Genomic DNA, 11,859 nt, shown 5'->3' on the forward strand with positions numbered 1-11,859 from the left:
CGATATAGAGAACCTATTTGATTAATTGCTCGTTTGATTCGACTCTGGGTTTTTAAAATTTCACTCTCACATCTTTAGATTATACTCATTCATGCTTGTTTGCACAAAAGATTATTTTTCTAAAAAGGTTTAAAACTTTGAGAATTGAAGATTATTTCATGTGTGTTTTACTCGGGACTAGCAAAATTCTGGTTGGGGAGTGTGTTGAGTGTCAAATATGCATATTTTCCCCTATTTATATCTTGGTTTTATGAACGTGATACTATTTAATGTTATATTTTATACATGTTTGTGTTGCAAGGTGAATCTGAGAGCTTGGATTGAAAAGAATGTTAAAAGTATGGATTTATTGCTCAAGAATCACCAAAGCAAAGGATGGATCTCAAGAGACCAAGACTGAAGAATTCACGTGCCAACGATCCAAGAAAACTAAGTGAGGAATGAAGAAAATCAAAGATTTGAAGTGAACTTCTGAGATTCTCAACTAGTCGAAGCTCTGCCTCGACTAGTCTATGAAACTTCGGTTCAAACTCCAGTAACATTATTTCTTAAATTCATACGATCTTCTACTAGTCGAAGATGACTTTCGATAAGTCGAAGATTTCCTTCGACTTGTCTAAGGTTATGCAGATTTTGCACCGACTGCATAAATTTGAGGCGATTTCCGGAATTTTCCAACTCGGTGCAAAATTTGGAGTTCCCCAACTATAAATAATAGTTCCTAGGATGTTCCAAATGATATTCTAAGGTTTGAGGAGTGAAGAAAAAGTGTGGAGCGGCCGTCCGAAAGTTTTTCTTCTTCTTCCTTAGTTGATTTTTATACTTTTCTTAAAAGATTTTAGTTCAATCATGTTTATGGTTGACTAAACCTCTTAGCTAGGGTTAAGAGGTGAAGCTTGTAGCATGATTGGGATGTTTATTTTTATTTGATTCATGGTTTTATGTTGAACTTCATTGATTTCTTGTTGATTTTAAGGAATATTTTCAGTTTTTAATGGTTTGTTGTGATTCCAATTAAAATAGATCTGTAATAGCTTTGAATATCTTCTTTTCCTCTTTGAGATTATAGGGTCGGTAAATCTTGTTATTCACCATCGTCCCTTGGGCATGGTAGGGTGATGAAATTCCTTTCAAATTTTCATAATTCTCTTCTATTGAGACCGAATCATTGAGAAGTTCAGAGATTTAACCATCTCTTTCTCTAACTGGAAAAAATAGGACTCTGATTCCAATTGGATCTCTTGACTCATGCAAGGTAGCATCTCAATTGCTACAAGTGGATCCTTGGCACCCTAGTTCCCACATTTCAATTGTTAGTTTAACCAATATTCATAATTACTTACTTTATTTTTAAATTTCTAACTTAGATCTTCTTCTAGTTCTAGTTACTTTTAGAATACGCACAAGTTTAGTCCCTGTGGATTTGACCTCGGTCTCATTGAGATTATTACTACATCGCAACCCTACACTTGGGGTTGTGAACAATGACTACTCTAGGAAAGGGTGGATTTATTTTATGAAAAATAAATCCAATGTTTTCACCTATTTCAAGCAATGGAAAGCGATGGTGAAAAGACAGTCAGGGTGAAAAGTGAAGGTTCTAAGGACATATAATGGTAGAGAATTTATTTCAGGTGAATTTAATTAATACTTCGATGATGAAGGGATCGTGAGACACAACACAGTGCACCACATAACAGAGAAAAATAGTGTGGCTAAGCGGATAAATCAGGTTATTTTGGAGAGGGCCCAACGCATGATTAGTAATGCTAGGTTGGGCAAGGAATAGTGGATTGATGCCATTAATACGACTTATTACTTGGTGAATCGGTCCCCTTCTACAGCTATTGATTGTAAAATTCTAGAGAAAGTATATAGTGGTCAGAAGGTAGATTACTCAGGACTATGTGTATTTAGTTATAAAGCTTACTCTCATATACCATCAGTCGAGAGAGATAAGATAAATCAAAGAGCTAAAAAGTACTTTTTTGTTGGATATGGTGGTGTTGTGAAAGGGTACAGGCTTTATGACCACGTCACATGAAAAATCATCATTAGTCGTGCGTCAAATTTGACAAAGGATCCTTATTCCATAATGATGAGTAAGAGGAACTAGAAAAGTTGGTTGTGGACGTTCAGATGGACACAGATGATACTCAAGTTGAGACATATATGCAGATAGAGGTACAGGAGCAGGTGGAACAGCCACTTATGAGAAGGAATTCACCAAGAGATCATAGGTTACCGACAAGATACAGGGATGACTCAAATATCGCATATACCGTCATTATAGATGAAGGAGATCCGTCTACTCTTCAGGAGTCTCTTGATGAGCCTGATGCAGAAAAGTGAAAAACATATATGAATGATGAGATGGACTCCTTATACAAAAATGAGACGTGGGAGTTGGTGGAGCTTTCCATTGGTCGAAAAACGATTGGGTGGAAGTGGATCTTCAAGAAGAAATAGGATAGGTACAAGGTAAGGTTGGTAGCAAAGGGATATGCTCAAAGGGAAGGTGTCGACTTCACTGAGATATTTACACCTATGATAAAGAAACTATCTATAAGATTCATGTTGGTGCTGGTTGCCCAATACAACTTCGAGATGGAACAACTGGATGTGAAGACTGCTTTCCTGCACGGGGATTTGGAAGAGCAGATTACATGAAGCAACCAAAAGGCTTCAAAATAAAAGGGGTAGAGAATAAGGTTTGCAGGTTGAAGAAGTCATTGTGCGGCCTAAAATAGTCACCTAGGTAGTGGTATAAAAATTTTGATTCTTTCATGTTGAGTCAAAAGTTTACCAAGAGTGAGTATGATCACTGTGTCTATTACAAGATACTGAGTGATGAAAAATTCTTGTTATATGTTGAAGACATGTTGATCATTAGTTATAGCACATCTAAAATCAATGTACTGAAGACTCAGTTATCAGGGACATTCGAGATGAAGGATTTGGAGGCTATAAGAAAGGTTCTTAGCATTGATATGTTGAAGACATGTTGATCGTCAGTTATAGCACATCTAAAATCAATATATTGAAGACTCAGTTATCAGAGACATTCGAGATGAAGGATTTGCAGGCTTCGGTTATCTCAAAAGGATTACCTTGAGAAGGTGCTGGTGAAGTATGGGATGAACAAGGCAAAGCCGGTTAACATTCCTCACGCAACTCATTTTAAGCTTTCTTCTGAATAATGTCTTAAAATCGATGAAGAAAAGTAGAAAATGTCTTTTGTGCCCTATTTGAATGCAGTGGGCAACTCAATGTATGTCATGGTCTGTACGAGACCAGATATTTCACATGCAGTTGGTATTGTTAATAGATATTTATCTAATCTCGAAAAGTAACACTGGGAAGCAGTGAAATGGCTACTTCGATACATTCGAGGTATACAGGACTACGTCTTATCTTTTGAGAAATCAGGGGCTAACTTAGTTGGATATGTGGATTTTGAGTATGCCGGCAGTGTGGATTCTAGAAAGTCGACTTTAAGTTACTCATTTGTGTTTGTAGGTAGAGCGATCAGTTAGCTGTTGATGAAATTGCTGCTGAACCGCTGATTGAAGTACGAAATTATGCCCAAGTGTCATAAAGGGGAGTGAATAGGACTTTTAAAAATATGCTTGTTGAAAACTTAAATTGCCTAACTTAAACTATTTACTAATCAAATTAATCAAGGAAAATTAACTCTAAGGCTTCAAAGCCATTAGAGGATCCTATCACATAAACTATGAAGTATTTGTAAATAAGTAACTAGCCTATAGAGATAGTGTATATAAGTGTGTAGGATGTGATTCCTATCAATCCTAAACATCCATCTAATCATGCATTATAATTAAGCATTTAAACCACATAAGCATAATTAAACAAATGCGCAAAGACAATCCCAAACACGATCATATATAATGGTTCGACTACGTGCCTACTCCAATCTCGGCGAACACACTCAACCCATAAGTGTATGAGATTTCATTATTCAATGGTTTTAAATCAGGTTAACCAAAAACCTTTAAAACTTATACAAGGTTAAACTAAGGAGCCTACACAAGGCAACCTTAGGTGACTATATAAGGTAACTCTATGCCTACACAATGCAATAGGTCCTACATAAGGACACTTCTAGGGCCTACATAAGGCACCTATATGCTTACGCAAGGTAGTAGGTCCTACATAAGGACACTACTTGGGCTTACACAAGGCACCTATATGCCTACACATTGCAGTAGTAGGTCCTACACAAGGACACTACACGTATTCTCCCGTCGGAGGCCTACAAAAGGTCTCAATAAATTTGACAACTCAAACTCTAAATCTTGATCCTACACAAGGAAAGGGCTTCAGATACAATGGACTCTAGATACTTACTTGTAAGTGAGTGAGCTCCTTTTTAGCACATGCTGAATATAATCTTCCTTGTAATGAAGAGTCTTCAGCTCCCTTGATCCACAACAACAGTAGATGCTCCAATGAAAGTCATCGGGTGTTGGGTCAAGGTATTTGGTGAATCTTATTTATTAAATTGGGTCTTTAAGTCTAGATGAGATTCTCCAAGGTTATGCATTCAAAAGATCTCAGCTCAATGATTTGCTAATAAATGAGATGTTGGAAGATCCTTGAATGCCGGAGTTCATTTTTCAATCCAATCTATTGATTTTCCAATTATAACATTTAAGATAGGATTGAAAAATGAACTCGGATGAGGGAAAGGTATTTAAGAGGGTAGGTGGTTTTCTCCTAGTAATAATAACTCTCTCAAATCTCTCTCTTTTTCTCATTTAAGAACCAAGGAAACAAGCCCTTAAATTTATAAGCAAAAATCCCAATGGTAAATAAAAAATGGGAAAATTTTTGTCAAGATTCAATGTCATCGAAGGGCTTTAATGTCATTGAAGTTTCCTTTAATGTCATCGAATCTCCTTCGATGTTATCGAATCCCTACACTAAGATTTACATATAAGTACTACATAGTTATGCTTGATGTCATCGAGTGGACTTTGATGCCATCGAAGGTGACCTTCGATGTCATCGAATGCTAGCTCGATGTCATTGGGATTTTCTCTAAAAATGCTTGGAGCTTGCTGGACAATTTGGTTCACTTTTTCAATGTCATCAAATGTTTGAAAATCAATGTCATCGAATGAAGTTCGAGTCATTGAACATTTTTCTAGATTTTTCTTTTGAGCTTGCTGGAACTTGAGTGCCTATTTTTCTATGTCATCGAAATAGGTTCGATGTCATCAAACTTATAAGTTCGATGTCATCGAAACCTGTTTGACATCATCGAGAATCTCTCCAGGTATATGAGTTTGGTTGTTGGACACATTGGGGCTCTTTTTCGATGTCATCGAAGTATGTTCGATGTCATCAACAGTTGCAGAATTTTTATGTTCTTTTTTAGATTAACTTGCAACTTTGTTTTACTTCTTCCATACTTACCAAGGTGTTTTCCTAGTTGGTTTTGGGTAAGTTTGGACCATTTAAAAGGTTTATTACCTAGGGTGTTCTAGTCATGGGTTGTGAGGCTTATTTACCTTTGGAAATGCCTTGAACCTCTTCTCCTTATCGGGCTTTCAGTCTTATAGTCTTCAATGTGGGGCTCACTTGACTTTACGACTCAACCGTCATGTCAATTGACAAACAAGGGCACTTTCAATCACCCACTTTGTCAATTACATGACAAAACACCTAATAAACCCTAAATTGTGTATACAACTCAACATTACACAATTTTGCAACTCAAACACTATACATTTACAAAGACAAAGCTTGTTGCTTAAGCAGCTGCTCCCCCTATCTTGCTACATCACCATTAGCATCAAAACAACATATGCACATAATGGTGGGAGTATTATTCTCTCCCTTTTTGTCAGTCATTGGCAAAGGGTTAGTATTAAGCAACATGCCATACATAACTGAAGTTGAAGAATCAATTCACATAAAAGCATAGTTGGAAGATAGATTAAACAATCACATAATTTAAAAAAATAGAATTAAGGACAAGAAATTATGCGATAAAAACCATGCCGCACACACACACACACGTACACACACACACACACAAACGCACACACATATATGTATGCATGCATGTATGTATGTATGTATGTATGTATCAAATAAAATGCCCAAAAATGACACGAATATCCACAAAATATCCAAAAAAAAAACACACACCACCAAACATCTGATTTAATGATATACAATTATAAATAAACCAAATGGACCAAGACATCCAAAAAGATACCCAATGTCACTAGCTAAGACCCAAATTGTGCATCACTGAACCGAATCTTATCTGGATGGACAACCCCTCTTCAGAGTGGTATCATCGTGATAACTCGTAATCAACTCCACAAGGTGTTGAACTATGCACTGTAGTCCTTCTAACATATGCTCTATGCCAGAGAGTCAGACTTCATACCATCCTACCCACTCTTATATGCTGGTCTGTCCACTCAAATTTTACCTTATGAGATCATGGTGGCACAGAAGATTGTGAGTGCCCACTGAATCCGAGCTGTGAGGAATGATCGGTGATGGGCAAGAGTCTTTGGCCGTCAGCATATCCATTTTTTTCATCATCAGTTTCCTCCTATTTTTCAATGTCGCTGTTGAGGGACTGGTTGGCGTTTAATTTCAAGTTCAAAATATTTTCATGATGTTTCTGGCCCAAGTGGCATCTGAATACTCGCTAATGATGGTAGATGTGTCAAATGGATACCATAGCCCAAAATATGTAATTCCAGTCAGTGACCTGGGAACTAGCTGCCACATCTCATTTTTCTTAACTTGTTTTAGTTCATTTTACATAATTGTAATCCAATATTCACATTTGAGTCTTAGTGAAATATTTGGTAGGCTCAACTATTGAGATGAAACCGAGATGATTTTTGACGATCTTAAGCTCTCTTGCCGAGTCTCCACACTGGCTATAGGATCTCTAATGATTTGATTGAGGGAATGATCCTTAATAACTGGAGTGTCACCCAACGGTTGAGACTCAAGTGGAGAAATGGAATTTTTATTAGGTTTACCTATAGTGGATGGTTCCACATCATCCTCCACATCAATAGTAAGACCATTGTAGTTATGTGGTTGGTCATCAACAACCATATTGACTATTTCTTGAATACTTCTAGTGCATCCGATTTCTCTTGAAGGATATCAACTTAAGTAATCTAGAGTGATCAGGTATTGCTTACCAAAAGGAATATCTCTTGCTTTCATGGCTGTCAACTCTGATGCGACCTTCTAGATCTATGTGTAATAAGTCCAGGGATTTTTAAAGTTTCTATGGTGGTTAACAATCACCACACACACTTTTTCCTTTCTTCCTGATCTTAGTCCCTTTACCAAATTTCTGAGTTGATTTAAGATAGTGAACATGGCAGAGTCTTTGGTGCCACAATACAACTCATTATCTCGGGCCATGATATATCTTATGGATGAGACACCTTCTCCATTACTTTCAGTTACATAACAGTTGTTGAAATTGTGATAAAAACCACTTGAATAGAAGTAGGAATAGGCCAAAGTGTCTTGGGGGGTGGTTGGGGGGGTGGGGTTGAATAGGACTTTATAAAATTTTATGATAGTTTAAAATCCTATCATCATTATCTTGATCTAATATAACAATTTATCAAGATATCTTTATCTTAACTCTAATGGCTTCCAAGCCAGATAGAGGTTCCAATCAAAAGACTATTCAATATCTAAGCAATACATAAATTTAGTCTATGATGGATGGATAGAGTGATGGTGTGTGGGAAGTGATACTTATCAGTTCTAAATAATCATGCATCACGTGATCATTCAAAGTATACATAATAAAAGAATATGCAAATAACAATCTCAAACACAGCCATTTTATAGTGGTTCGACTATATGCTTACTCCACTTCCGGCGGATGTACTCAACCCTTGAGTGTACCGGATCTCACTAATGGAGGTTTTAAATCAGGTTCACCTCTAACCTTCATAACCTACACAGGGTCGACTCTAGGACCTACACAAGGAACCTAGATGTGTCTCCACGAGACACAAGTTTATGCCTCACACAGGAGTAAGGGTCAACATACAACACCCAGGTTTTATGCTCTACACATTAGTAAATGATCCACACAAGGAACCTAGGGTTTTAGGCCACACGGGCCAAGGATCCACACAAGGAATCTAGAGTTTATGCCCTACACATGACCAAAGGTCAATACACAACACGTAGAGTAAGGACCTAAGTTTATGCTCACCAAGAGCAAGGGTCAACACACAACACCCACGTGTATTCTCCTGTCAGAGGCCTCCTATGAGGACTTGAAAGGGGTGAGAATCACCTGTGACCCAATCCTACATAAAGGAATGATTAGCAGGGTCTCTGGGCTCTAATGACTTACAGATAAGTAGATGAGCCCCATTAAGCACATTGATGAAGATCTCCTCCTTTGATGATGAAGAATCTTCAGCTCTCTTGATCCACAATACTTATGATGCTCCAATGTAAGGCGACAGGTTGGGTCAAGGTTATGTTGGAATCCTACTCTATTAAATATTTTCCTATTTTAGAGACGGAGTGATTCTAAGCATCTAAGCATTCAAGGTATCCCAGCTCAATGATTTTCTATTAAGGTGGTAGCTGGATGATCCTTGAATACGGAAGAGGGATGAACTCCCTTGAGAAAATGAGCTTGGGGTAGATGATATGTAATAACTCTCTCAAAGCTCTCTCTATTTTCTTAATCTAGGATTTGTGCATTCAAGAGATTCCAGCCTAATGATTTTCCATTAAGAGGTTGTTGGAGGATCCTTGAATCCTGAAGTTTATTCTCCAATCTAATCTATAGAGTATTCAATGAATAAGAAGGGATTGGGAATGAACTTCCATGAGAAAAACATTAATGATGGGAGGTAAGAATTTACCTCCTTGGAACTTTTTTTTTCTCACTGAACAATTTAAGGCAAGCTCTCATTAAATAGGCAAAAAGTTCCATCGAAAATAAAAGTCATATTTTAATAGAGTTCAATATCATTGAGCAAGCTTCGATATCATCAAGCGTATACTCTCAATAACGTCGAATGGCTACTCGATGACACAAACTCAATCTGTCAAATGCTTTTGAACCTTTTTGCCAACTGATCGATGATATCGAACATGCTTCGATGCCATTGGATTTCGAACTCTGATTTCATCGACTCATGGTTTGATTCCTTGACATTTAAAAACATGAGAGCAAACTTGCCTTTAGAACTGAACTGGCATCGATATGATCGAGCATTCCTCGATATCATCTGGTTTTGAATATCAATGATATCGATACCAGTTTCGATTCATCGATCTTTTCACGGAATTTTCCTATAAACTCACTGGATAGTATTGTGTCCCAATTCGATGACATCGACTTGGTCTCGATATGATCGATCTTTGAATATCGATATCATCGAGTGATTCTCGATACCTCAAACATTTAAAAGAATTTACCTGAAAGCTTACTGGACAGATTTGTGTCCTAATCTTGATGTCATCGAGACTTCCTCGATGTCATCGAATTTTGAAATTCGATGTCATCAAGGATAGCTGGATTCCTCGAACATTTCAGTTTGATTTTCCTTTGATGCTTGCTGGACACAGATTTGTCCATATTCGATATCATCGAACCTTGCTCGATATCATCGAAGCTCGTTCGATTAATCGAGCAATGTCAGAATATTTTCTAAGAAGATTTGCTGGACAATGCTCTAAGTTCTTCGATGTCATCGATTACTGATGTTCGATGTCATCGAAGAAATGTTCGATTCATCAAATATTATGTCCAAATACTTTGTGGTTGCTAGACACAAAAAGTCTTATTTCGATGTCATCGAAGTCTATTCGATGACATCGAACCTGAGTGTTCGATGTCATTGACTTAAGCTCGATGTCATCGAACTAAGCAGAAAACTTAGAAAATTTTCCTAATAAGAATTAAGTTTTCAGACTTTTAACTCCTATGTTGTTCTAAGGCTTTTACGGATTTATTTACCTGGGTGTTTTGGGTCATGGGATGTGAGGTTTAATTTACCTGTGACGAGCTCAGAAGACACATCCGGTTGAGGCAATGGCTTGAACGATCCTCTTATGGGGCTCACTTGACTCATCAACTCAACCTATACGCTAATTGACAAATCAAGGCACTTTCAATCTCCCCCTATGTCAATTACGTGATAAAATATAAAACACCTAAAACAATAGCTAGAACAACATCCTAAATTGTGTGTACATGAACTTTACACAATTTTACAAATGATCTATTTGAGTTCACACACAAAATGAAGTCTTTATGTAACTGCTCCCCCTATCTCCTTGCAGCTGCTCCCCTTATCACCTGTATCACCATGCATATAAACCACACACAATTGTTTTCATGGTGGGATTTGTTCTTCCCCTTTTTGTCAGTCATTGGCAAAGGCTAGAATATACCAATTGCAAACGTATTGACTGAAGTTGAATTTGAAAATACTGGGAGAATCAGGACAATAGGAGGGCCATGTAGGGAAGCCTCATAACATAAAGGCGATAGACTTCACTCTATAATATGAAACCATATTTTCAAAATACATAAAATAGATATCAGAGTATACAGTATTCCATAAGAGACATAATAAGCACATATGCATTTGAAAATAGATCATTGAAAGCATCATTTAACAATCAGAATTGAACCCTACCACGAGTATAACTAGAAAAGTAATTACCATTCTATAATCATTCAGCATTTAATCTAGATGAGCATAAAATATGCAATATTTAGCATCATGCAGACATGATTCATTCTCATAGACAACTTAATTTGAAGCTTAGATATATCACCATTCATTAAAGTGCAGAAATTGCCCAAGCTTGGCAAAGAACAAGTGTTTAAACCATCCAAAAAAAATCATTTAGCACATCTATAGGCACATTTACCCTTAAAAAAAAATTTCCAATCATTTTGTCCATCCATGGGCAATATCAGACTACCATGTGCGACGCTTCTGATTCTGAGAGATCTTCGATGACATCAAACTTTGATCAATGTCATCGAGGAGTCATTCGAGTCATCGACTGACTCATCCAAGTGAAAAATGTGGCATTGATCTAAGTACTTCGATAGACTCTCGGAGATGCATATCATAAAATATTTCCTTTATAGCTTGTACATACAGCAAAATTTGTACAAAATATTGAGAGACCTAAAATTATAAACATTTGCTATGTTCATATTCAAAAAGAATTTCTTGAGGTATAGAAACCTTAGATATACCATGATAACCACAAAAGTGCATCATTTCACACACAAGTCTAGGCCTAGATGTTGTGACCTAGACTTATTATCTATGCTCACGTGATATTAGGCAGATGGATCATTCTTTAACGACATAACATTGGTCACTAGTGCGAAGACCCTTCATAATTGATTTTCCTGATAGGTCTGATATCTTGCACTCTTGTTTGGAGAATATCACCACATGCTTGTTGTCACATATTTGAGAGATGCTTAGAAGATTGTGAGTTAATCCTTCTACGCAAAGAACACTCTCATTTTTGAGCATTTCCAATCCGACTATAGTTCCATGCCCCATTACCTTAATGGTGCTTCCATCTCTAAAGGTGACCACCCCATCATCAAGATTTGAATAATTTGAGAGAAGGGATTTGTCACCAGTTACATGTCTTGAGCACCCGCTATCAAGCTACCATTTAGCACTATTGTCCATTTTTAAAGAGGAATGAGTTACAAAGGCAATTTTTCTTTTTTTTCGCTACCCATTTTGTGACAGTTTTTCTTGGAGAAGTTGTTTTTTTTATTTCACTATGGGCTTGTCTTGGCATGTCTTGGCATGT

Source organism: Magnolia sinica, chromosome 6 (assembly GCF_029962835.1).
Source record: "Magnolia sinica isolate HGM2019 chromosome 6, MsV1, whole genome shotgun sequence".
Taxonomy (NCBI): domain Eukaryota; kingdom Viridiplantae; phylum Streptophyta; class Magnoliopsida; order Magnoliales; family Magnoliaceae; genus Magnolia; species Magnolia sinica.